Raw genomic sequence first — 26,024 nt, 5'->3', positions numbered from 1 at the left:
TTCTCGCCACTCCAACGCTTCTTACCTTCTGTCTTGTTGGTCACAGCTCCCCATGTCCATTTTTAACTGGATTTTTTTCTGACATGGATTTTTTTTTGAGCTCCTGAGGTAGTATGGGTGTTAAAACATTAAGATGTATAACCTACAAAAATTTTCTTCAAATCCATTTGATATCTCTTCACCTGTTTTTTCCTTTGATTCACATGAGAGTTTTAGTTTGGTGCAAAAGCATTTGTCCATTTTTTGTGTTTTTGTTATGTGAGGTTTTAGCATCAAATAAAACATCCTTGCCTATACCAGTATCACATAGTTTTTGCTTCATATTTTCTTGTAGTAGTTTTATAGTTTCACGTGTTCTGTTTAAGTCTTTGATCCATTTGGAGTGTATTCAAGAAGGCTATACATTATAAGCCTATATATAACCTTCTGCTCAATGGTGAAAATTATGTTTTTTTTCCCTCTAAGATGTGGAATAAGACAAAGATACTCCCTCTTACTCCATCTATTCAACATAGTCATAGGCAAGAGAAAGAAGTGAAAATCATCCAAACAGAAAAGGAAGCAAGACTGTCATTGTTTGCTGACAACTGGATCTAAAAAGCCTTGAATACCTTACAAAAACCTGTTAGATGTGATCAGAAAATATCATCAGGTTTGCAGGACACCAGCTCAACACATACAAAAATCAGCAGCATTTCTCTAAACAATGGATGATAAGAAAAAGAAACACAGAGAATTAGCTCATTAGCAACAGATCTAAAAAGACTTAGAAATAAGTTAAGCCAAGGCAGCTAGAAATCTTTGTAAGAAAACTACGCGATCATGATGAAAGTAATAGAAAGAATATACACATAAGTGTAGAGGTGTCCCATGTCATAGATTAGAAGAAGACTGAAAAAATGTTCACAGTGTCCAAAGATAGACTTTTCCAGATCCCTACCGAGCATCCTTGGCATGATGAGTTCTTCCCAGTAGAAGCCTAGGCAGCCGGGTCTTTTATTATCAGGCTCTGAATCTTCCTTCGACTCTGTGTCCATGGGTTTTGTTTCCACACTGCTCTGGAAGGGGAAGGAGGAGGAAATGCCACCTTGGAATCGCTGTGAGTTCCAGTTCTCTGTAAGGCAGACCCAGAGTGGGTACTGTAGCTCTGCCTTCAGTGAATACTCTATCATTTTTTGCACACGCACGTGTGTGTGTGTGAGAGAGAGCGCGAGCGAGCACATACATGTGCTGGATAAAGAATCTGACAAGGAAACACAGAGCACAGCCTTTGCAATATCCGTTTGATCTGAATGGATGCTGTATAAATTTCCTCTCTTTGAGCTTCTGCTTTCTCGTACAAATGGACAGTAATCATGATCTAACACAAGGGTTTGGAGGCTTCAAAGAAGCAGAACGTATGAAGTTTCTAGTTCATTGAGAGGCTGAATAAGCAACACCTGTTATCACCACCCCCTCCCCCCTCCCTACACCCCACCAGCAGCACCGTCCTTACTTCGAGTCCTGGGGCTTGAACGGAGGCAGCTGAACGTAGTCCCTGAGCTTCTTTGTGCTCCAGGACAGCACTCGGCCACTTGAACCACAGCACCACATTTGGCTTTTTATGAGCTTATTGGAGATAAGAGTCTCACAGGCTTTCCTGCTCAGGCTGGCTTTGAACCACGATCCTCAGATCTCAGCTCCTTGAGTAGCTAGGTTGACAGGCGTGAGCCACTGGTACCTGCCTCCAACACCACAATTTTAACAGTCATCGTTGCCATTGTCACCTTCATGGAAAATATCCTACATGATTTTTTTTTTTAATAAGTAGAAGTCACAGAGAAGCCAGATTCATGTTGTCTACACTCGGATACTTGCATGGTTAGTAGCTGCACTCTAGGAAGACGAAGCTACTCTGTGCGCCAGGAGGCTGGAAGAGGCAGAAAACTTCTTCTCATTAAGGTGCCGTGTTTTCCCTCTGGCTGTGGACTCACTTCAGGGACAGCTGAGCTGGTTGTGGGTTCATAAGGTGGAGGCAGACGGAAACTCTCCTAGCGATTTGGTTCTTAGTCTGTCATGTCCTTGCTGGGCCAGATGGGCATACGGTGGGGCAAAGGTCCATTTCAGCAACTTAGTGCAGCTCAGGTAAGGTTCTTATAGATCATGGAGCCAAGCAACACTTGGGTGAGGTTCTTAAGGGGTATTTTACAGGGAAGCATCCTGTAAAATCCACTTTTGAAATAGCTTCCTAATCGTTGGCTATATTGAACATTTATTTTTCCACGTGAAATAGACAAATTCACAAGTTTCCAAGCATGGCCTGCTGGTAGCTGGCCTTTTGCTGTCTTTGTTGGTCTTGGGGGCTTAAACTCAGGGCCTGGGCACTTTCCTGAGCTTTTCCACTCAAGGCTAATGCTCTACTCCTTTGAGCCAGGGTGCCACTTTCGCCTTCTAGGTCCTTAAGTTATAATTTTGGATTATTGAGTTGAGATTTTTTTTCCCCCCTCAAAAACAAATAGCCACAAGAGTGAAAGCTCAGAGAGGTCATAATTTCCCTAACCAGGCAAATAAGTAGTTGAGTCAGAGAGAGACTTAGTCATTCAGTACCCACTGAGTAAATACTGATTTCGTGTGTGCTCCTCAGAAGTGAATGGCCAGGTGAGGACGTGATGGAGGGGGGCCTACGGGGAGGCGATTCCCGGAGCTATTGGGAGGTAAATGAGGAACTGAGAAAGGAGGGAAGGCAGCCTGTGGAGGAATGCATGTTCAAGCCGGGGGGGGGGGGGGCGGGGGGGCATAGCAGCTTTAGCCTCCTGTGGAACCGGGGGCTGGAGTTGCTGTTCCTGAGGGTCAAGAGAAATGCTCAGGATTCCTCTGCCAACCCGGCCACCCTGGGTTAGAGCCTCTCTGGGCGCGTTAGTTCCCTGGCGTCTCCGGCTCTGCCATGCCCTAGGTTCTGCCTCCCGGCAGCGGGAAGGCAGCTGGAAATGGTGAGTGGTAAGGCTATGTGGGGGGTTTCCTTCAACACATTTTATACCTGGCCTTGCACCGGAGGCAAGAAACACAGTGGTCATCAAGACCGGCACAACTGTGGCTCTTGACGACTTTGTTGCCTCCTGGAGAAGACCAACGTGTCAATAACAGGTGATCACAGTGCAGCTTGGTAAGGGTCATGGGAGCCCAGCATGCTTGGCCTCCTGTTCAGGGGAGAGTTCCGGGGTGGGGAGGGGCAGGGACGCATTCTAGAGACGGTGGTCATCTCCACGATTGGCACCCACTGCCGAGAACACCTCATTCTCCACCCTCCTCTAGGTGTCTTCTCCTAGGCAAGCGCAGGACTTGGGTTGAGATCACTCCTTCAGAGACTTCTCTCAATCCACACCATCCATTCATTTCTCAGCTCCACATTCCCATGGTAATCAACATTGATATCAAGATGAATCAGGATCGGCACGTGCCTTTTGCATTGTCGGGTCCCCTGCACTTGCCTACTTTCTGGCGCGGAGTAGCAGTCAACCATTAGCCGTTGAATGTAGGAACAAGTGATTGGTCTGTAGGAAAAGCTATACTTGCTGTTGGGACTGGGCCCGCCAGGGAGCACATATTATAATTGGAAGTATAGCCACTGACAGACTCTGTGTTTGGAGAACTGATTCTCCAAGGTGGAATACACAGATTTGTGAATTCAGAAATGGCATGAGCACTTCCAGGTTCACTGAAGCATCTAACGATACTCTGCTGCTAAAACATTGTGAGAAAGAAAAGTTGTCTTGGGTATACACCAACCTGCATTACCACAAATCCAGCCTAATTATTTCCTGCGTATCTAGCATACTGATTTCCTGTGTAGCTAGCATATGCCAGGGACCATTTTCTGTAGTCTCAGAGGAAAACGTAATGCTGTTTTCCGTGCAGAGACCAGGATTCTGGGCTCCACCGAAGAGCGCAAACATACCTATCACGATAGAATCATGAACCAATAACAACATCAGAAATCATGAACATAAAACAGGATGGGAAGATACACAGGACAAAAACATCCTACTTCTGAACTTTATGTAAATGGTGGGAGTAGTTCGTCATGACTGTGTGTACTAGAATTGCATTTATGTTCTGAAAACGAGCATGATTCGATTTGCTCTTAGGGGTTAAATCTTAAATCTTTCATTTTGATACAGAATGAAGACGATCGATGAAAACGTTGGGGAATGTTTAGGCCAGATTCATTGGAATGCTGGAATTAGATAAACAAACAGTCCTAACCGTAGTGATGTTTTCAAGACCAAGGACAGGAGGAAGGCCGCAGCAGCGAGCTCAGACACATATGCGCAGATGGCTATTCATTAAGACAGGCCTGTGGCAGACTCAGGTGGGAATGCTCTCTGCCCATCGCCGATGGGGAGAAATCAATTAGGGATCACCTTCACGGAGGAGAATTTGAGTTTGGCCATAAATGATAGGAAGAGAACTTAAAAAAAAATTTTGCTTTATTTTATTCTGGTGCAGGTCCTGGGGCTTGAACTTAGAACCTGGGCACTGTCCTTGAGCTTTTTTGCTCAAGGCTAATATTCTACCATCGGAGTCACAGCTCTACTTCTTGTTTGGTTGGTTGGTTTTATGTGTGTGTGTGTGTGTGTGTGTGTGTGTGTGTGTGTGTGTGTGTGTGTGTGTGTGTATTTGGAGAAAAAGAGTCTCATGGACTTTCTTGTCTGGGATGGTTTTGAACCATGATCCTCAGATCTCAACTTCCTGACAAGCTAAACTTACAGGTATGAGCCACTGTTGCTTAGCTGAGAATTTTGATTTTAAAGGGAGAAAACAAGGGTGTTGCTAAAGAACAACAAAAACCATAGTGGAAGTGTAGGGGACTTCTACTTCATGTGACTTGGCTGGGATATAGTTTACAGGGAAGAAAGTACAAGGAAATACAGGGGGCAACGCCAGAAAGTTGCATTGGGGGAATTCCAGTGCAGATACTGAGAAGCTGGGATTATCCTGTTGGCCCTTCAACTACTCAAGATCCCCAGATAGGGGTGTAGTTTCACCACAGACGGCTCTCATGGGTGTAAGAAATACTGATTTGAGTAAAAGCACAGAGATGAATTGGAGGCTATACTACCTGTGAGAGAGAGGGCTAGCATTGAGCATTAGCAGAGGTCACGAGAGGAGAGACCATTGATAAGGCACTGTGACCCCATGAGCCCATTGGAAACCCAGCTGATGGCAACCCTGAGCCTTCCAGCTTGAAGCCAGATCACTCCACTGTCTCCAGCTCCCCAGACCTACCATAGGCTGTCTCTCTTTGTCTTCTCTTTGACGAAGCCAGTATTTTTTTGTGGCGTGTGTGTGTGTGTGTGTGTGTGTGTGTGTGTGTGTGTGTGTTGTCTTTGTGGCCTTTGGGGGAAGGGGTAATCACTTGACCTATTTGAACGTCTAATTGTAGCTTTTACAATTGTAAGATTCGAACAGGATTGCATCAAACAGTAAAGTTCTAGACTTCTCCAACCTGTCCTCTCGCATCAAGTGCAACTTAGTCGCTCAACTTCCAGGGGTTTTCCATCTTCCCACCAAGCATCTGGCCCTTCAAGAAGGCAATAGTGCCCACTAGAGAAACCAGCAGTAGTGACGTCGTTTCCGGGAGCACTGCCGGGACGACGTCGGAACGGAAAGAAGGGGATCTCTGCCGTCCAAGAGCCTTCTGATTCTCAGATCCTTTCCTATCGTCATTTTACCCTGGCTCCTGGTAAAGGCACTGGTGCCTAGTGGTGTTACTAAGCACAAACAAACCAAAACAAACAACCCCCCCCTCTCCCAGCCCTTTGGCTTCATTTGCTCTTAAAAAATGACTCATACGGAAGGTCACATAGCTGGGAAATCCATTATTAATCCCCCACTTAGCCCTGCTGCGGACAGTACCGTTGTTGTGCGAGTCATGACAACGGTTGTGTACACCACTTTTCAAAGACCTGAAAGCTGCTTTTGCTCAGAACAGTGGCTCCTCGCGCGAGCCTGGCGATGTCCGACAAGGTGGCTGGGATACGCTTAAAAGGCTCACTGTGTGTGTGTGAAGATTGTCTGTGTCACTTCTGTGGCCTTAATCAAACACTTGAAGATACCCGCCAGCTTCCATGACGGAAAACGCCAGACCACCAAAAACATACAAAGGGAGTTTCTGGAAGGTTTCTGAAACCTACTCCCAGAAGAGACACGCTTTGTTCTCCTCCTTGACCCCATGCTCTGTCTGTAGCTCCTCGACTCTCTGGAGTGAACAGGCTGGTTTGGGAGCCATGTTTCCTACTTCCCCATTCTTTAGCACACAATAGAGCCCTTTCTTCTCCTGTCACTGTCTTGGGCCTTATCAAGCAGCACAGAATTGAAGTCATTTTCACCCTTATGCCAGCAGCTGCTGGCAGACTATCTGCTCAGGGTGGCCATTCCTTTAGATAGGAGCTGGGGCAGCAGACTCCCCGGGCAAGTGCGGCGTGTGTAGGTGCAACCTTCCACTTGCACCTGGCATTCTTGAAAACCCCACTTGAAGCACAAGGTCAAGGTGTTGACCTTGGACCAGAGCACTAGCCTCACCTGGGCGCTCAGTAGAAGTGCCAGTTGTCATGACCTACCAGATCAGAAACCGAGGGGGTGAGCCCCACTTCAACAAGGTCGGCAGGGGATTCTGCCAGGTGCTAACATTTGCAAGCCAATAAACTGAGTGAGAGAAAAAAAAATCAGAGAAAAATGCACTACGGCTGTTACATAATACATGAACGTATTCATCATTTTGAGCTGAAGGCAGACTTAGTAATGTAATTTGGTACAATTTTTAGAATGGATACATTTTAATTTTTGTAAAGAAATTAAACTCTTTCTTGAAACCTAGCAACGTCTCTATGGACAGTAGAAAGAAACTACTCTAGGGAGCTAGGCCTAAATATATAAAGCACATGTCAGTATGGGGTTTTATTTACGGTATTTAAATTCGTGGATTCCAAGACCTGCACTTCCCCTCTGCTAAAGCCATGCCACCTTTTATTTCCATGAAATTTACATGGAAATCCCTCCTGTAAAGCAGATAATTAATTGGGTCGAACAGTGAAGAAGTAGAAAGCGAGTCAGACCTCTGTTTCCCACCTCTTACAGTGGCCAGAGGCTCCAGGCAAGACCCATTGCTCCAGAAAATGGCTCCAATTCCCTCCTTTACATTGCTCGCCCTCTGCCAGGGCCTAAGGGGAGTTCCACCAGCTTCCTGGAACAGACATTTTAATTCACACAAAAAGAAAGTGAGATTTTTTTTTCCTTTGGCAGTTATGTTTTCCTTGAAGATTATCAACAGAGAGAAGGAAGGTGCGTTCAGCTGGGCCGGGCGCGTGGAGGAGAGAGGATCTGAGGAATTCAGCAGAGCCTGACTTAGACAGCGCTGCTAAGACAGGCTGTCGCCCAGGAAGCAAAGGCCTTAGAAAGACAGCATGTTCAGAAAGCACCAGGGCCACGGCTGAAGTCTCGGGTGCTGAGTGAGCTCTTTCCTAGGAAGGATACCAGGCCCATCAAAGTCTTCATTCGGAGGTCATGGTTTCCAGGCACTTGTTTGTGCAGCCTCCGAGCAAAGTTTAAAAACCACATGCTGTGGTGCCAAGCTCTAGCTAGCGTCTGCGGCCTCGGTGACGGCGGGCAGCAGACGGTGCGGCCTCTCTGCCCACAAATGAACGTCGTGGTTGGAGGCTCCCAGAGAACTACCAAGTCCCTTCCCCACTGGTCGGTCAACCGGCAGCACCGAACTACACTGCTGGTTTTACAACTGGAAGTGGGGCCAGTAGTACCACAGGGAAGCCTGGCTCATGTGCAGATGGCATTTGGTGAGCATCTGGCTGAGAGGAAAACTGTCACCCACCGGAAGTTCCTGGCACCAAGGTTTGGAGGGACGGGCCACCCACAGACCGAGAGTCCCAGGAGAGATATCTGTCTTCTATGTAAGACAGGGTTCCTGGTTTTATTTACCCTTTGATACTTTTCTCGTCACTAACGTTTCCATTAACTTGGATTTTTCTAGAAATTGCATCCTAATAGTATTTATCTGGACCACTTGATTTCTGGGGGCTCTTTACATTTTGCAGGTCGGATGACTACCTCTCCGCTGAACTCTAATCCGTGCTGGATTAGATGGAGAGCTACTGAATTACCGGTGTCCTAAAGGCCCTCTGGACATTTTTCATAGAGTCAGGTGGGGTTGGTCAGAAGCACGCTTTCTGTCCACACCTGGTTGGAGGCCCCATGTATAAGCTCTGTAGCTTTGGGGAAGACGCTACACATCGCTGGACATGTTTTTCCCTGTTCACAGTCAAGAGAATATTACTACCGATCACATAGATATAGAGAGATAGATTGATTAAAATAGCACAGAAGAGCACATCTTGTGCTCAGAACGATGCTAAAGAGACAGCATCCTCAACTGAGTCCTTTCTCTTTAAGTAGTAGCACAAAGGGGTTTTAATTCCACATGCCAATCTGCGAGTTCAAGGGATCTTGATCAGTGTCACCGCTTTCATCATCCTCCCTCCTCTCTCCCAACCCCACCCAACCCCTCTGCTTCCCTAGTTCAGGTTCACAGGTGTCTCTTGAATGGTACCACTGCATCCGCCCGCCGTATCTCTCTCCATCCCTCTGCACCTCGGCCCCGCGGGGGCTTCTCGCTTGCTATAGCAGACGCTCTACCATGTAAGCACCCGGTAACTGGGGCTTGACTGAATCATTTCTAGAAGGTTCCCTCGTGACATTAGGCTCACTCTGACTTCTTTGAGACCCAAGAGAAACTTCTATTTCTTTTTTTTTAAGGCTATTATTTCATCAAGTCTGACTTCTTCGTTTTCCTGATGTTTGACATTTTTACCCTTGTGGGTTTACGTTTCCTTTATCCTAAGGAGACAATCTTTAAAGTCAATATGGGATACCCCATTACAAACAGACGTTTTTGGAAATAGCAAGTAAGGCCTTTTAGGTGCATGTTCATTACTTACTGAATTTCAGTGAAATAAATGGCCAATTCCTCCCAAAGAAGCAAAGAACCATTCACATTTATGTTACGAATCACAGCTATTTGTAAGAGGGGAAAATGTTATTTATTAGATTTGGGGAGCGAAACCACAGTTTCTGCCAACGTAGTTAACGGCTGTCAAACTGTATAACGACTTAGTGTTCTCCACTGCTCGGATTTTTGTTTTCTTGGGGGGTGAGGGGCAGGGATTACAATTTTAGTTTCTTTGGAGAGCCAGGAGAAATGACGGGAGATGTTTTCAGAGCAGGAAAACCAGGCCTCGCCGTGTCTATCCAAAAACTTCCCACCTCAGGGTCTCTACCTCTGTCTAGACATAACGCTTGCCGGCATTCACCACTTGCCTTAGACAAAGAGACCTTTCCAAGGTGCTCACTGCCTCCCATGCACATCAACTCGCTTCTCTGCACCAAGGGGCCTTTCCTGCATAGCTATATGGAAATACCACAAGGGGTCACTTAATAATGATCTTTTCCAAGAAGCTCATCCTACACACCCCGCTTCCACCACCCCCCATGCCCTCCCTCCTGCGTTTGCTACTGTTGGCCTTTGCTGGAACTCATATCAGAATTTAGGAAGGTTGTGTTCTTTTTTTTAAATTTTTATTCCTGCTCATTATCCTTGATAGGTTGTTTATCCTTCACAAGAGGAGCTCAGCTCCAGATTCTGTTTGATTAACTATCAAACCAACTTTGGTTGACTGCCAAATTTTAATCAGCCACCAAAGTAGCAGGCCCCTAGGTTTCTGGTCAGAGAATTTGATCGACCTGCTGCTTGGTTATCAAAAGCATCCGTGTGGGAGATAAACACTCATGAGTCATTTTTACATCACACAGTTCAAGCCTTTTTACGAATCTATGCTTTAATGGTGTGCCATCTGCCTACATTCAGATACACCGTAGGAATGACCCCTGGAAAAGCCATTGCTACATGACTACCTGAAAGCTCTTAGGGAAAATAGGGTATTTGTTCTCATGATTGAGGGCCAGGAAAAAGACCCCTAAACAGCAGGTGAGCTTTAACTTTGTTGAAAGCAGTAAACACAGTCTTGCTTTTCTACCTTGCCAGGTGTGGGGTGAAGCTCTAGATTAATACTACATAGAATGAGTTGCTGTGCATATTTATACTGATCCCATTCCTTGCTTCATATTGCTTTTCTGCTTGTTTTTATGACTCAGCTCCAGCTAATTACTTTCCTTTGTGCTTACGTCTTTCTGTAAGACACCTGGAATTCTTTAGTGGCAGGGAATCAATTTCCTCTCTGAAGTTCCAAATCCCACTAAACTTCAACACATAGGCCAAATGCAATCTCTTCTATGGAGCCTTGTCTGATTCCGCTGATCCAATGGTATAACTCCTTTGAACAACTAGTTTACAGTTTAACAAAATAAATGCCAGGAAGCTGAAATACATTTTGTCAGGGGGTGAAAGGTCAAGTGGGTAGACAAGTGGAGAGAGGAAGGGTAGGTAAATACAATCATTATATTCAGAGTGTGTGTGTGTGTGTGTGTGTGTGTGTGTGTGTGTGTGTGTGTGTGTGTGTGTGAAGATGGAACCACATAACTTGAGGGGATGAATGAGATGGGAGAGATGGGGGGAATGATGGAAGGGTGACATTGATCAAGATACACAGTACTCATAAATTGACACGATGAATTGAAACTCCTTTGGGTAAAAGGGTACAAGACAAGAAAAGGATATAATTAAAATTATAAAAGATATCTATTTCTTTCTCCTTCCAGTCCCATTGCTGGCTGACTTCATAATGCAGAAAGCATACCACAGAGGTACCATGCTCAGTCTCTTAGTCTTGATCCTCTCAATATGAAACGAAGCTAGAATTAACTTAACCCTCGTATGATTTGAGACTAAGTTAGAAAATAAAAATAGGCCTGTGTTTTATTTTCCTTTATGATTCTGGGCTTGAACATGTTAGACTGTATCCGCAGCCCTAAGTCTGATTTTCCTAATAAGTATGAACTGCTATCACCACCAGTATCATTTCTTCCATCAAATACAATGAAAGCAAAGATATTTCCAAAAAGACAATGACTCTTGGAAATTATGTTGTATATTATATTAGAGTAAGTAACTCTATTCCTCTGTTGTTTTTTTCTTTTGGTCTTCGATACTGTTAGCATAGGATTTGAAAGTTAGTAGCAGGAGGTATTTTTCTATTTCCCAGTGCACCAAAAGAGCTTATTAGGAATGCATCAACTTAAACTTTCCTGAAACAAGCCGGAGAAAACATTTGGGGAAGGAAGAAAATGAAAAAGAAAAAAAAATAGAGTTCAAGAAGCTGTGGTCCTTGCTGTTGAGGGGTCAGCGACTAAGCAGAACCCCGTGGGACAGACTGGCACACGGGCAGACCAGTAGCAGGGCCCAAGTGCTGTGGGCACACAGAAGGAGAATACCTAGCTCTGTTGTGCTCTCGGGGAAGTATTTCCTAGCCACATAGCTGAGCTACACTAATAGAGATGGGTGAACATTAGTCAAGAGCAGAGCAGCAGAATGGACCTTCCATCAAGGCAGAAAACATAGCACCAGTACACAAGACGTGAAATAGTATACTCTACGGTGGATGCCTCAAATATTTAGGCATTATTATTGTGCCTATTCCACAGCAAGAAGGAAAATAAAACATTGTAACAGCAGGCCGTGGGCCAAGTCACAAATAACACCCTTGTGTTCAGAAGACTCTGCATTGCTGTGATCACAGTGTGGTCATACACAAGTTGAGGGAGGACAGATAGACTTTGCTTCTGGCTTCAGCAATTTCAGTCCATCATGATAGGGTAGACATGTAAGAGCAGCTGACATCATGGTAGACAGGACCTGAGTAAGGTATAGCCTCCTGAGGGTATGTTCCCTGTGACTCACTTCCTTGAAGGAGGTCCCACAACTCCTCTACCACTTCTCAATAGTCCACTCAACTTGCGAAGCAGTCAGTGAACTGAGACATTTCATCAACTAGAGTCCTCATGATCGAATCCTCTGGAAACCCCTTCCCCGAAATACTCAGAGATATGTTTAGTGATCTCTTAAATACTTTTAATACGATTAGATGGATGCTCAAAATCAGACAGGCATAGGCAATTCGTGCTTGTAATCCTAGCTTATTCAGCATCATGGTTTGAAGCTAGCCTGGACAGAAAAATCCATGAGACTCCATCTCCAAAATAACTGGCAAATAAACCTACAAACTGAAACGACAAAGAAAAAACAGGACGAGAAATGTGACTCAAGTGGCAGAGCACGGCTGGGTAAACTTAAGGCCCTGAGTTCAAACCCCAACATTACCAAAAAAAAAAAAATTAACCACTCTTTGGAGTTTTATATTTCAGATAAAGAGGGAACTTGAAGAAGCATTTCAAGGGAAGAGAGTGCATGGATCAGATTCCTATTTTGGATAGAATATGACAGTGGCAGGAAACACACTGTGTCTGAGAAAAACAATAATAAAACAAAAGAGAGAAAGAAAATGCAAAAAAACAAAAAAGGCTACTGAAGGAATCTGGAGAAAAGGTGATCATTGAAGAGCCTCCAGCTAGGGGAATGGAATGCCTGGACAAGGCGATGGAGTCAGGAACTACGGGCAAGAAAACCAGCAGGCGGTGGTGACTGGAATATGCACTGGAGTGAAGGCGGAGCTTTAATTGGCTGGCTAAGCCGAGAGTGCTGCTAATGGCCGGGAGAGGACTAAGGGCTGATGAGAAGGAATGGAGGACAGGCTGGCGTGTGGGAGGGCCACGATGACTCCAGTTTTAGTCACACTGAAGTACTGCTACTTGATATCTTAACCTTCAGGGGAAGCTCAGAGCCGGGGAATCCTTTGCACTATTAGAATACAGGGTGGTTAAAGCCAGGGGAGTGTGCAAATGCTCTCAAAGATGAGGATATATTCCGGCTGCAAAAAATGATGTCCTGACCGTAACTCACATCCTGGAGGAGCCTCACAGAGGAAGCACACGAGGAACTGCAGAGACAGAGAGAGGGAAACGCAAATGGAAATGAATGAACAGATAGATGCCAGGGACGTAGAGCATTTAGGGGAGGAGTGGTTGATCAATAGCCTTAAATGCAGCTGCCATGTAAAGTAAGACATGGACCAGAAGGTGTTTTGTAGGTTTGGCAATGGGCATTTGAAATTAGATTTACAACAAGAAGAAAAACAAGATGGCTTTATGCCTGCTGCTTGGAAAAGATGATGTCATGCTAACAGACGACAAGGAGGGAGAAGCACTTCAGCTTTTCTGTTGTTCATTTATCCTATCAAGCACAGGGATCTGCAAGCCAGACAGGCTGAGCCTGTGTCTTCAAGAAGAGAATTAAAACCCAAGATGAGATAGGAGATCATTAAGGAGGGGGCTGTGTAGTTTTGCACATACAAAAGGCCTTCTCCAATGGGTGGGGTAGCGCATGCCTTTCGTCCCGGCAATTTGGGAGGCTGAGGTGTGAGGATTTCCAGTGCAGGCCAGCTAGGCTTCCTAGGGAGTTTGAGCTCAGCCTGAGGCACCTAAGATCTTGTCTTACAGAACCATACAGCACTAAAGAAAAGCAAAAGTCTTCCAGGCCCAGATGCATTGTATTCTAGAACTTCACAACAGACAGACAGACAGACAGACAGACACACACACACACACACACACACACACACACACACACACACACACGCACCCCAGAAAGCTTTGAGCATTAGAAATAGGAATGTCGACGATAGTAAAAGCCTGGAGGTCAACACAAAGAAGGGGGAGCTCAGAAAATCTGTTCAAAATATGTGTCCAAAGGCATTACATGCTGTCCCAATAGAAGAGGCCAGTTTGTCTGGGTGACTTCAAAGTGAAGCATCTCAGCTCAGGATATGGAACCTCAGGGCAGTGTTTCCTCTCCTGGGAAGTGTGCAAGCTGAGGGTGACCACCACCTGTCAGGAGGGATAACGGACTGGACTAGACCTAGAAGGATCCAGGACCCAGACCCACACTCTCCCTTCCTTTTGAAAAATGCCACTTGATTTTGGTAATACCACACTTGTCCCCTATTGCGTTTTAGAAAACGAACTCCATTCGTCATTGCTGGGTTATATTAGAACTCGGGTCACTTCTAAGTGGGAAACTCTAGGTAGATAAATGCAAGACATTATCAAAGCTGTTGGAATGAGAGCGAAAGAGCAATAAGTTGGCAAACTAAATTATTTGGGACCTGGAGAAAACCTGTACTGAGTAGGAGGGCTATAGTTGTATTTGCGTCTTCTGTCATGTGACCCCTTGCAGGAGGGTGGGTTTAGGCAGTGTTTTTTGCTGCCTCCAAGCCACCCGATTTACAGAGAAATATTTCGTGATGTCCTCTTGGTTCCAGACACGATGAGGATGTGTCAAGTTAGACACAAGGCACCCTCAGAACAGAAGGTGATGGCATCGTAAAAAGCTTTTCATCATCTCCCTCTAGGCCAGTTAAAATGAATTAGAATGATCGAAGGCATTAGCACTGAGGTCTTGTTTTGTGTAGTTCAGCCTACAAATCAAATACTGTTCTTTCTTTATTACTGCAAGATCATAATTCACGTAAGAAGGTTCAGAGAGGTCAGGATTTATGACTACCCAAAATGTTTCATTTGCAAAAATTATAAGTGGAAAATCTGGCGCTTCGTTAGAAATGTAGATCTTTTGCTACATAAATTTGCCCCATTGATTTTTATGTGTTTCTTAAACTGTGCACTGCTGCTTTCAATATTGTTTTGGAACAGATTGACCATAAATATTTAAATAACTGCTGTTCAACAATCACAGCCACTCACAACAGTAGCTGTTGGAAGTTACAACTGTGATTCACTGAGGTCAAGAAAAGCAACGTAAAATAACTAAGTTATTACTCGGTATTGTTGTAGCAACCGAAGTAAGAGAAATGATATAATATCAGGCTTGCAATTTATTAGCTCCCCAACAAGTATGTTAAATGAAACACAAAACACAACAGTAATTACCATCAACACGGAGGCGAGAGAAAAGGAAGATTTTAGCTTTCATAATCCCTGAAAGGGAAGAACCACTCAACAAGGCTGTGCAAGATCTAATCTGGCCGAATACTTTTACTTTGATTAAAGAGAATCTATGCATTACTTTGGAGAGGAGCCATACCAAAAACATAGGCTGAAATAAGTATTCCCTCGATCCAGTTGGGTTTTCAGGTATCATGTCAGCCAGAAGTAGATGGATACACACATTAACAGACTGGGATTGAGAAGACTGGTTTTGTTGTGTTTGCTCTGGCCTTCCTGGAGTAAGTAGCACCAGTATAGCCCTGCCATCCTGAACAACTAGAAAAGTGGACAAATGTAGGGAAGAAGACTCTACTTTTAAGTGCCAAATAACACACCTAGAACTGTAATCTCTGAGAGAAGTACAACTAAGAGTAAAGATGAAGAACTGCCAGTTTGGAGGCAATTTGGGATAGAAAGGGCTATCCAAGCAACACATGGCATCTTGCTGAGGTAGGCAACAGGAAAGAGTTCAGGAAGCCTCGGGCAGCTGTAACTTGAAGACAGACCACAAGGAGAAGAGAAAAGATGAAGTGAGAAATCAGCAGTGGAAATTCTTTTGAGTCGTCCTCTAAATAGTAATCTGCTGAAGCGCAACGTGCAAATTCATGGGCCTGGCGAAGCACAAGCACCAGTGAGCCTGAGCTTCCAGGAAGGTATAAGTTTAACAACTCTGAGAGCTACTCCCAAATGGAAGGTCCTGTCCCTGAGACACTGGATAAAGACCCAAGAAAGGTCATGTCTTAGCATCGACATTGGGGCCGTGTTAGCCTTAGAATGACAGCCAATCTAGGCACCTTTGTTCGAGCAAAGCATGATAAAAGGCCTTCAAGAGAACAAGATTACTAATGCATCAATCAACTACTAACAGAATACAGTCTGATATTTTTAAAAGAAATATAGTAAATCTTAATGACACTCATTAACATTATCCATACTCAGCATCCAATAAAAATCACTAGATGTGCGAAGATGTCAGAAACTATGACCCATAACCAAGAAAAAAAATCAGCCAATAGAAACAAGAATTGAAAAGGTAACATGAACATAATAAAGAAATGGAATCTATTTAAAGCACCAAAAAAATCCCCTTTAGAACTGAAAATACAACAATTGAGATAAAAATTTCACTATACAGCTTAAACACAACAGAAGCAGTAAGACAAGACAAAACAATAGAATTAAAGAAAGGCAGAAAAAACTGTGTAAACTTAAGCACAGGAAAAATTGCTAAAAAATAGACAAACATTTTTGTTTTCTTTATCTTCTTTTTTTTCTTTTTTTTAATGCCTGTCCTGGGCTTGAACTCAGGGCCTGGGCACTGTCCTTGATCTTCTTTCCTCTACCATTTGTGCCACAGCTCCAATTCCAACTTTCTTGGTAGTTTAATGGAGGTAATAGTCTCACAGACTTTCCTACCCGGGCTGGCTTTGAACTAGGATCTTTAGACCTCAGCCTCTAGAGTAGATAGGATTACAGGCATGAGACACTAGCATCCAGTTTCTTTTTCTTTGGTATATTTACACTATTTGTGGAACATAAAATGGTAATTTGATATAGAGATAATTATGAGATCAGGGTATTTAGTATTTCTGTCTTCTCAAGCCTTTAACATCTTTAACATTAACCTAATCAAGGCTGAATTAATGGATGGATGTATAGTTTGGCGGCACTTTTGAGAGGTGATAGAAAGCAGGTTCTGAGGGGTGTCTTTTTTTTTTTTTTTTTTGCCCAGTCCTGGGCCTTGGACTCAGGGCCTGAGCACTGTCCCTGGGCTTCTTTTTGCTCAAGGCTAGCACTCTGCCACTTGAGCCACAGCGCCCCTTCTGGCCGTTTTCTGTATATGTGGTGCTGGGGAATTGAACCCAGGGCCTCATGTATAGGAGGCGAGCTCTCTTGCCACTAGGCCATATCCCCAGCCCCTGAGGGGTGTCTTTTGATCTAGCCCCTTCCTTTCTTCTCTGTCAGGGGAAAGTCATGGGTCTCATGAGGTGCACAGATTCAATCACCTCACGTTAATGCCACCATACAGTTTTGCCTTACTTGAGCCCCAGAGCAATGGATCTAGCCAAGCTTAAATGGACATCTTGGAAATGGTGGGCCAAAACGAATCTTTTCTCCTCTAGATTGGTGGTCCCAACAATTAAACGAAACACATATTTTCAGTGATCTTGGGAATATATCAAGCCATTAAACATAATGCAATTGGCCGTCAGAAGGAGAGTAAAGGGTGTGCAGAAAAAGTATTTATAGAACTAGCTGCTGAAATTGTCCAAACTCAGTGAGATGATGACAAACTAAAGAATTAAGAAGCTAAGTAAAATCCATTTAACGTACCAGTGAAAATCTTTCCAAAGTACATCATACATCAATTATCAAAAACCATTTATAAAGATAAAAGTACTCAGAAAAAGGTGAACCATACGATAATGAGAAAGCATCTATGAAGTGTTAAAATAATCTAAAACACACTCCGAGTCTACAATATTAAATCAATGAAAACACCCTTATACCCTTCAATAATGCAGACAAATTCACTTTCAAAATGAAGGCAACAACTTTTTCTACACTAGAGAAAAGATGAGTTAATTCATTGCTGGGTATAGATATGAATTCAGATCCATATAAAGAGACAAGCAAAATAGAAAATAAGCAACATGCCAGCAAGTAGAAAGGTCATTTCTATCTTCTCATGTTTAGCTGCACTTTCAAAATAATAATAAATTGTGTGATATTTTATACACGTCTATCATATTTCCTCATATTTAGATATTTATTATATGCAAAAATAGTAACACAATAGTCCAAAAAAGAAAGTATGCTGACATAAGATCCTTCCATCCTAAATACTTACGTAATACTAAGAGTAGGAGGCAAGCACTCTTGCCACTAGGCCATATCCCCAGCCCTAATACTAAGACTAGGACAAGTTAGAGATACAGAATATAACTTTGGGAGCAATCACCAATTTAAAAACAAACAAACAAATCAGTGTAGCTAATAAGTCAAAAAAAAGGAGAAGACGTGCTAAAAATAGTCATTAATACAAGTAAAATGAGAAAAGTAGAAATAAGGAACAGAGAACAGATGGATAAATAGCAAAAAAAAATACATCAAGATGTTAAATTTAAAAAGAGAATGAGCACACCAATTAAAAAGTACAGATTGACAGATTACATAAAAATACAGAGCCAAGCTACATGTCATCTAAAAACCTGCTTTAAATATAAAAGTATAGGTCAAAAGGAGCAAGACAGAAAATATGTCAAAGCAAGCAGTAAACCTGAGACGGCTCTTGGCTGACAAAGTAGACTGCCCAAGCAACTATTCTGCCGACAGCAGAAGGGCCTTTTTCATCATGATTGTGTTGGTTAGGTTGGCTGGACTGAGACACGCCCAGAAAGCAGATAAAACATTCTGACTTTTTCCAAGTCTTTTCCATTCCTCACGAATGGAGCCAAGTCATTCTTTCTGAGAGAAGCATAGAATTCCATGTGTATATGTACCACATTTTCTTGATCCATTTATCTACTGAGGGGCATCTGGGTTGGTTCCACCTTTTAGTGATGGTAAATTGTGCCTCGATAAACATAGCTGTGCTGGTAGCTTTAGTGTGGTCTTGCTTGTAATCCTTTGGGTAAATGTGGGGTTTCTGGGCCATAGGGAGAAGCTCTATGTTTAGCCTTTTGAGGAACCTCCACACTGCTTTCCAGAGTGGTTGAACAAGTTTACACTCCCACCAAAGTGCAGTAGATAGAATTCCCTTTTGGCCATATCCTCTCCAGCATCTGTTGTTCGTTTTCTTTTTTCTTTTTTTTTTTTTTTTTTTGCCAGTCCTGGGCCTTGGACTCAGGGCCTGAGCACTGTCCCTGGCTTCTTCCCGCTCAAGGCTAGCACTCTGCCACTTGAGCCACAGCGCCGCTTCTGGCCGTTTTCTGTATATGTGGTGCTGGGGAATCGAACCTAGGGCCTCGTGTATCCGAGGCAGGCACTCTTGCCACTAGGCTATATCCCCAGCCCTGTTGTTCGTTTTCTTGATAATGGCCATTCTAACTGGGGTGAGGTGGAATCTCAATGTTGTTTTGATTTGCATTTCTTTTATAGCCTGTGATGTTGAGCACTTCTTTATGTGTCTCTTGGCCATTCTCATTTCCTAAGTGAAGTGAGCCAGAGCCAAAGAAACATAGACTCTATGGTTTCCCTCACGGGTAATAATGAGTATATGTCTAGGATAGTGGTCTGCTACCTGATGAATACAGGAAGAGAGGCAAAATAAACCAACATGAGAACAATTAAGGAAGTCATGAAGAGCAGAAATAGAAGAATGCAAATATGAACTGGCTCCTGGAAAATAAAAATAAAAATGATTAATCTCTAGTTAGATTAGTGAAGAAAGTCTTACTTAGAAAGTCTTCTCTTAGAAGAAAAAAGTCAAATTAGCAATATCAAGCATGAAAGAAACGATCTCATTAGTGACCTTACAGATATTAAAGAAAAAATAAGTATCATATTGACAATTAAATTCTTTTTTATTATATTAATTTATTATATTTTTATTTTGTTTTATTCTAATGATTTATGCCAATTCAGATGAAATAGAAAACTTCAGAAAGCTACAAATTAACATACACACAGACACACACACACACACACACACACACACACACACATACACACAGATTATGTGGGTCCAAATGATTGTAATGATAAATGCTACCAAACATTTAAAGAAAAAAGTACCAGTGTTATATAAAATCTCTCAGAAAGTAGAAGAGGAAGCATTATCCCAGCATGCCACACAAAAGAATTTCAAGGAACTCTTAGAGAAAATCGTTGTAACCTTGTGTGAGGTAGATTTGTTAGATATGCCTTGTTAGATATGTTTGGTCCATAGGAAATGACATTGGATTTCATCAAGATTAAAAGCTTCCACTATATGCAAGATTACCATCACAAGTATAAAAAGATAACCCAAAGGCTTTGAGAAAATATATACAAATGATACATCTGCCAAAGGACATATAAAAGGGGCTCTCAAAACATAGTTAAAAGAAAGCAGAGGGCTGGGAATATGGCCTAGTGGCAAGAGTGCTTGCCTCGTATACATGAAGCCCTGGGTTCGATTCTTCAGCACCACATATATAGAAAAAGCCAGAAGTGGCGCTGTGGCTCAAGTGGCAGAGTGCTAGCCTTGAGCAAAAAGAAGCCAGGGACAGTGCTCAGGCCCTGAGTCCAAGCCCCAGGACTGGGGAAGAAAAAAAAAGAAAGAAAGCAGACAATCCAATTAGAGAATGGGCAACCAATACAGACATTTTCCCCAGGATGATACACAAATGAATAAAACTAAGAAAAAGGATGATAAACAAACCGTAACAAAATATCAGTAAGCACACAAAGAATTAAGTACATTAACATCTATTCAGATTTTATTTCCTTAAGACTTTATTAGTCCGTGGGGAAATACACACCACAAAGAGATACTACCCTACATGTACTAGCATGGTATAAGCGAGAAGCATCACATTACCTCATGTTGGTGAGAATATAGAACTGGAATGCTCATAAACTGCTTATGCAGACATAAAATGGTACAACCGCTCAGAAAAAAAAATTGGCAGGTTCTTGTAATACAAACATATACGCTACCTCTCTTCCCATTTAACATCAAGTTCATTCGTACAGAGGGGTGTCTGTCTTGCTTGTTACTGTGTGACCAGTTCTTCTAATGTGGTCCAGATTATAGCAACGGATAGTGAGTGACTGTGGAGTGAACACGAGAAGACATTCGTATTAGAGCATAGGGAAAGGCTAGAGCTGGCTCATCTCGTCTTGCTTAGAGGATGGTCTGAGCTTAGCAGGGTTGCGAGTGTGTTGGGAGGCATCTTCTGTCTTACTCTCTACGCCAACAGAGCCAATCAACCTCGTGGCAGGACACCACTCATATCCCTCCACGGAAATCTTGCCCATTGCTTAGCGGTACTGTCCACCTTCCCTCCAGTTGATTCCACACCTGTCTCTTCTCTCCACCACCTCAGCTGCTACCCTCCTCTATCCTGCCAATCAAGCCTAATAGCCTCCAAGCTGGGCCTGGCCTCCTCCTTTTATTCCTCTCTAACTCATTTTTGCACAAAACAACCACCTCTTTAAAAATAAGAACCACACATACCCCTGACCTGCTCTAGACCTCCAAATGTTTCCTATTATACACAGAATAGAACCAAGCTCCTCATCCTGGTTTTGTGCAGTGTGCCTGGTGTGGCCCCTGCCTTCCCTTCTGACTGTGGCTTCAGCATTTCTCCTCTCCCTAAGCCCAGCCACAGGGCCCGGCTTTCTTTGATGTTACCACTGAGAGCTCACTGATGAAAGGTCCTTTATACCTACTCTAGCTGGAAGACCCTCTCATCTGGTTTTTTGTATGGTGAGGACACTTTATCTCTCAGGTCCTCAGCTTCCCTTCCCTCACCTCTGTCTAACAGCCACTCTATCCTTTATTATCACACTGCCCTAAATAGTTTTCCCTCACAGTTCTTCCTTGAGAACTTAAAAAAAGAGTTGCCTTATTTGCTACCCTTATCCTGATATTTAAAGTGATATATAGCATCTAGTAGGTTATCATTATTTGTTTGTGGAATATGTAAATGAATGACAGTTGAAAGGGGGATATTCTTAATCTCTTATTCTCTTGTTCTTCTACATGATATTTTTATGGAATGCATTCTGGTTGTTTTTGTTGTTGTTGTTAAAGGATAAGGAGTAAGTTGAGCTTATTAAAATTCACACATTCCTATACTTCCTACTTTTTTTTTTCTAATAGAGCTATTATGGATTTTAATAACAACAATTGTTTAAAATATGTTGACCTCTCTCTCCCTTCCTCCTTCCCTTCCCTTCCCTTCTACCTCTCTCTGTCTTTCTCTGTCTCTGTCTCTCTCTCTTTGTCTCTCTCTTTCCCTCCCTCCATCCCCCAGGATTTGAACTCAAGACCTCACTATCATTTGACTCACTTGCTTGCCTGGCACTCTACAACTTGAGCTATCCCTCCAGCCTAACTTTTGCTGGTGATTTTGGAGATGGATTCTGTCACATTTTTCTGCCTGGATTGTTCTTGAGGCAAGATCCTCTAAATTGCAGCCTTTTGAATATCTAGAATTACAGGAAGAGTGGTTAGCACCAGTCTCTTAATTGAGTTAAAGTACTAAATTATCTAATTTATTTATCATACTAACTTTCTAAACTAGATTATATTATAATCCATACTTTACAAATGAGGCTTGGTATTTTTCTTACTTCTGCAAGACCACAAAGCAATACAACAGTCCATTATAGTATCTCAAGTATACTTTAGGAATCAAGAAACCAGAGGTGTTAAGGAAGACTTTGGATGCCTGGAAGCTTTAAAAACAACCCTTTTGGTATCATTGATAGTTAAAGGGGGAACACAACTTTATACCATGATGACTAGATAACACTTTGATAATAAACTCTGTACGCCGCTCATTAAACTTAATTTCCAGATGGAATGATGAACCAAAGACCAAAATCAGCCCAGTTTCTCTGAATTTCATCCTCTTCTGTTTGGACAAATCTCTAATTAATAGACTTCTAAGGCTTTGAATTCAGGAAAATCAGAAAGAATAATTATCTTGATTAAATGATCTTGGGATTTAATTTGATCATTCTGTTCATTATCCAAGAAACTATGTGCAAACTTGAAAGCCATATATACTTCCAAAATATCTATAGTTTGAAATAGGAAAGAAAATATTTAAGAAAAATCTTAGGAAAATCAAAGACTTCAGAGCAAGAGATTACAATCATACAACTTCAAATGTCTTGATAGATGTTAAAGGAAAAAACAGCTTATATAGATGTCTAAATAATTGATCAAAATTTGATTATTTGGTGTCATGAAGATCTTGTCATATGGAATCACTCCACAAGTTATTTTAATTATTGTTGCTTCTGTCCAATGGATTTCCTCAGACATATGAGAAAATGCAAACTATATAATGTGGTGATGTTATGAATTTGGAAGATTAACCCTATCTTTAAAACTCATTAAATGTAATAATAATAATCTGAGGAAGATTTTTTTAAACTATCAATAATTTAGCAATGATTCACTTTGTGTCTAAAGTAGCCAATGGTGCTAAAATGAAGAGTATTATTTTTAATCACTTAATATTTTAAGCAATTGATACAGGTCGACGATCTTGCTAACCCTCTATTAGTTAGATCATTTTCATTCCACTTCAACCCTGACAGTTTAAGTCAGCCTGTGATAGCAACAGGAGAACTCAAGCAGTTCAACTTAGGAGGCTCCCAAGCTAGCACACAGCTCCTCAAGGAAACCCACAGTTCCTCTAAGAAAAGAAGAATGCACATGCGTGCTAAGGCAAACCACAGTGACAGGGGCCGTAGGATTACTGATCTGAAAGGGACTAACATGAAGATGACTTAAGACAGAGTGACTCCTGACAGACGGATGAGCCAACGGAAACTGAGCTTCCTGTGAGCATATTGTTAGACAAGCAAGTAATAAGGATGGGAATCTATTCTTGAATATGGTTTCTATGGGCATATATACATATACAATCACTATATATGTGTATGTGTGTATATAAGTGAATGCGCGCACACACACACACACACACACACACACAGGTTTATTGCCTTTGAAACACTGAGATTTTCTTGTGCAGTCATTGTCTTTACCTTTTTTAAAAAGAAAATTCCCAAGCTGGGCATGGTAGAATTTGAAGCCAGTCTGGGCAATATAACCAAATCTCTGTCTCAATAAAAACAGAAAGAAACAATACAATAGCAAGGAGAGGAAGGACCAAGGAAAAGAAAGAAGGGACGGAGGGAGGGGAGGCAGGCGGGGAGGAGGCAGGGAGGGAAGACTGACGTGAGGGGGAAAGGGAGAGGAGAGGGAGACAGAGTTTCCCTCACAATAACCTCGGCTGTTTTGGAAACCCCAGGTGTGTCTGCTGCAAAGAGGCGCAGGGACCCGCAGCAGATTTGAACCATCAACTTGCACTCTCGTGTAACTGTGTCATTTGGTATTTCATTTCCAATTTCCCAGGATGGGTCTTTGGTGCTGGCCAGTCTCACAGGAAGATAGCTCTCTGTGTGTGTGTGTGTGTGTGTGTGTGTGTGTGTGTGTGTGTGTGTGTGTGTCCCACGGGGTTAGAGAGGAGCCATGGGGAGCGTTGGGAAGCCACTGTTTGCCATCTGTAGAGTGTGCTTAGAGCCACCAGGGCCTCACGGTGCAGAGCAGGCTGAGTCAGCCCAGCCGGGAACAGCATTTCCTGACGGCCCACTCCCGGGAACACTGCCAGGTGTTATTTTATTCCTTAGGTTCTAGTCTTCAGACTCCTATGAGAGCATGATATTTGAGGCTGGTGATAAGATGCCTTTTTTTTTTTTTAAAAAAGAGAATTAGAGTGATTAACTGTAAGACTCCACTCTTTCACCATTGTATGTCAGCATCTAATATATTGCCTGGCATGAAGCCAAGACCTAATAAATAAATACCTGTGGGGTGAATAACAAAGGAATGCGATGCTTGACATTTGTTGGATCAAATCCTGCCCTAGAAGCATGGCTCTCCTGGGCCACAGAGAATCTCGGGTTGCACTATGCAATAGCTTTAGACCCAAGATTCTCTTACCTGGTAGCAAATTCACTCCCTGGTACATCCTTAGAGGTGTGCAGAGACGTAATTCAGCCACTCCGCATTTTGAAGGAGAAACAGAGAGAGTTATTGAATATGACAAATAGTTTCTGTCATGGAGCTTACGCCCTTATATGTAAATAACTAAATAAGTAAATGTATAATGGACCTGGTGGAGACTGATGTCATAAAAGTGGGGGAAAGAGAATGGAGGTGATGGATTCGTGCTGTATAGCATAGCTCTACCATCTCCTCAGGGAATGTGTGCCAAGTTCCTGGGCCTAGAGTCAATACAATGAAGGCAGTAGGAAGCTTACATCTATCTAACTTTTCAAGGCTTTGAATAGCACCTGAATATAACGTTTCAGGGAAAGCATTTTCTTTTTAGAAATCGGTTGTTTATTTCCCCTTCGTGGAGGGTAAGCAGATCGAGGGCAGGGTAGCGCTTGCTTTATCCTTTGAGCGTTCTCAAGCCCCACTCTACCCGGGATGTCACCGAGGCTTTGAAAACCCTGGAGTGGATTCATGCTATCTCTGGACTCTGCAAACTCAGACCTCTGTTTCAGAGTATCACCACGCCACGGGCAGCCTCTGCCCCCCACTCTGTGCAGGGGGGGACAAAGGTATTGCCTCCTGAGCCTGGAAGATACTTGCCACTAAGCACACAATGAGCCTTGGCTAGTCTGGTCGCTACCACAGACACCCACTCTGCTCAGAAGCCTGTGTGCAGGAAATCCAATGTGTAGGGCATATCTGTAGTAGGTATAAGCAGGGTATACCTGTAGTTAGAAAAGTCATCATTCAGTTTATCTGAATTCCCACCCTAGTTTGGATTACAATTTTGATACTTGTCCTAGTTACCAACTACTTCTTCCTACCAGAATGGACAGTCAGAGAAGTGGAATCTGCTGGTGTTTAACACACAGTAGCCCATCACGAAAGGCACAATAAATAGACCAAGAGATGGGTCAGTGCTAAATTCTATCTGTAAACAAGAGCATGTGGGAGAAGAGAAAAAAAGAAGCGAGTATCTATTGAACTCTTGCTAAACCCAACACACTCCGAGACTTGCGCATTCTGGATCTCATTTGGTTACCCAGTTAAGTTACAAGCTTTCGGGGGCTAACTCTTGAGAGGCTCACAGTTTTGTTCACAGGAGGGGGACGCTGGTTCTTCCACATCACAGAATGAGATCCCCCTGGGCAAGTGGGCTCTTTCATTTGAAACTTGGACATGACTGGGAACTTCTAGCATTCATCAATTTACTGAGGTCTGGACTACAACCTGATAG

The 26,024-nt window shown here is 42.9% G+C and overlaps 1 protein-coding gene across 2 annotated transcripts in view; it reads right to left on the bottom strand.

Annotated features, from left to right (window-relative positions):
- Ppp2r2b (protein phosphatase 2 regulatory subunit Bbeta) overlaps positions 1-26,024 on the bottom strand; it is a 297,040-nt gene that overhangs the window by 257,792 nt on the left and 13,224 nt on the right. The window lies entirely within an intron of this gene.

This window comes from Perognathus longimembris, chromosome 22 (genome assembly GCF_023159225.1).
Source record: "Perognathus longimembris pacificus isolate PPM17 chromosome 22, ASM2315922v1, whole genome shotgun sequence".
NCBI classification, from domain to species: Eukaryota; Metazoa; Chordata; class Mammalia; order Rodentia; family Heteromyidae; genus Perognathus; species Perognathus longimembris.
This window is presented reverse-complemented; position numbering and strand designations above follow the sequence as displayed.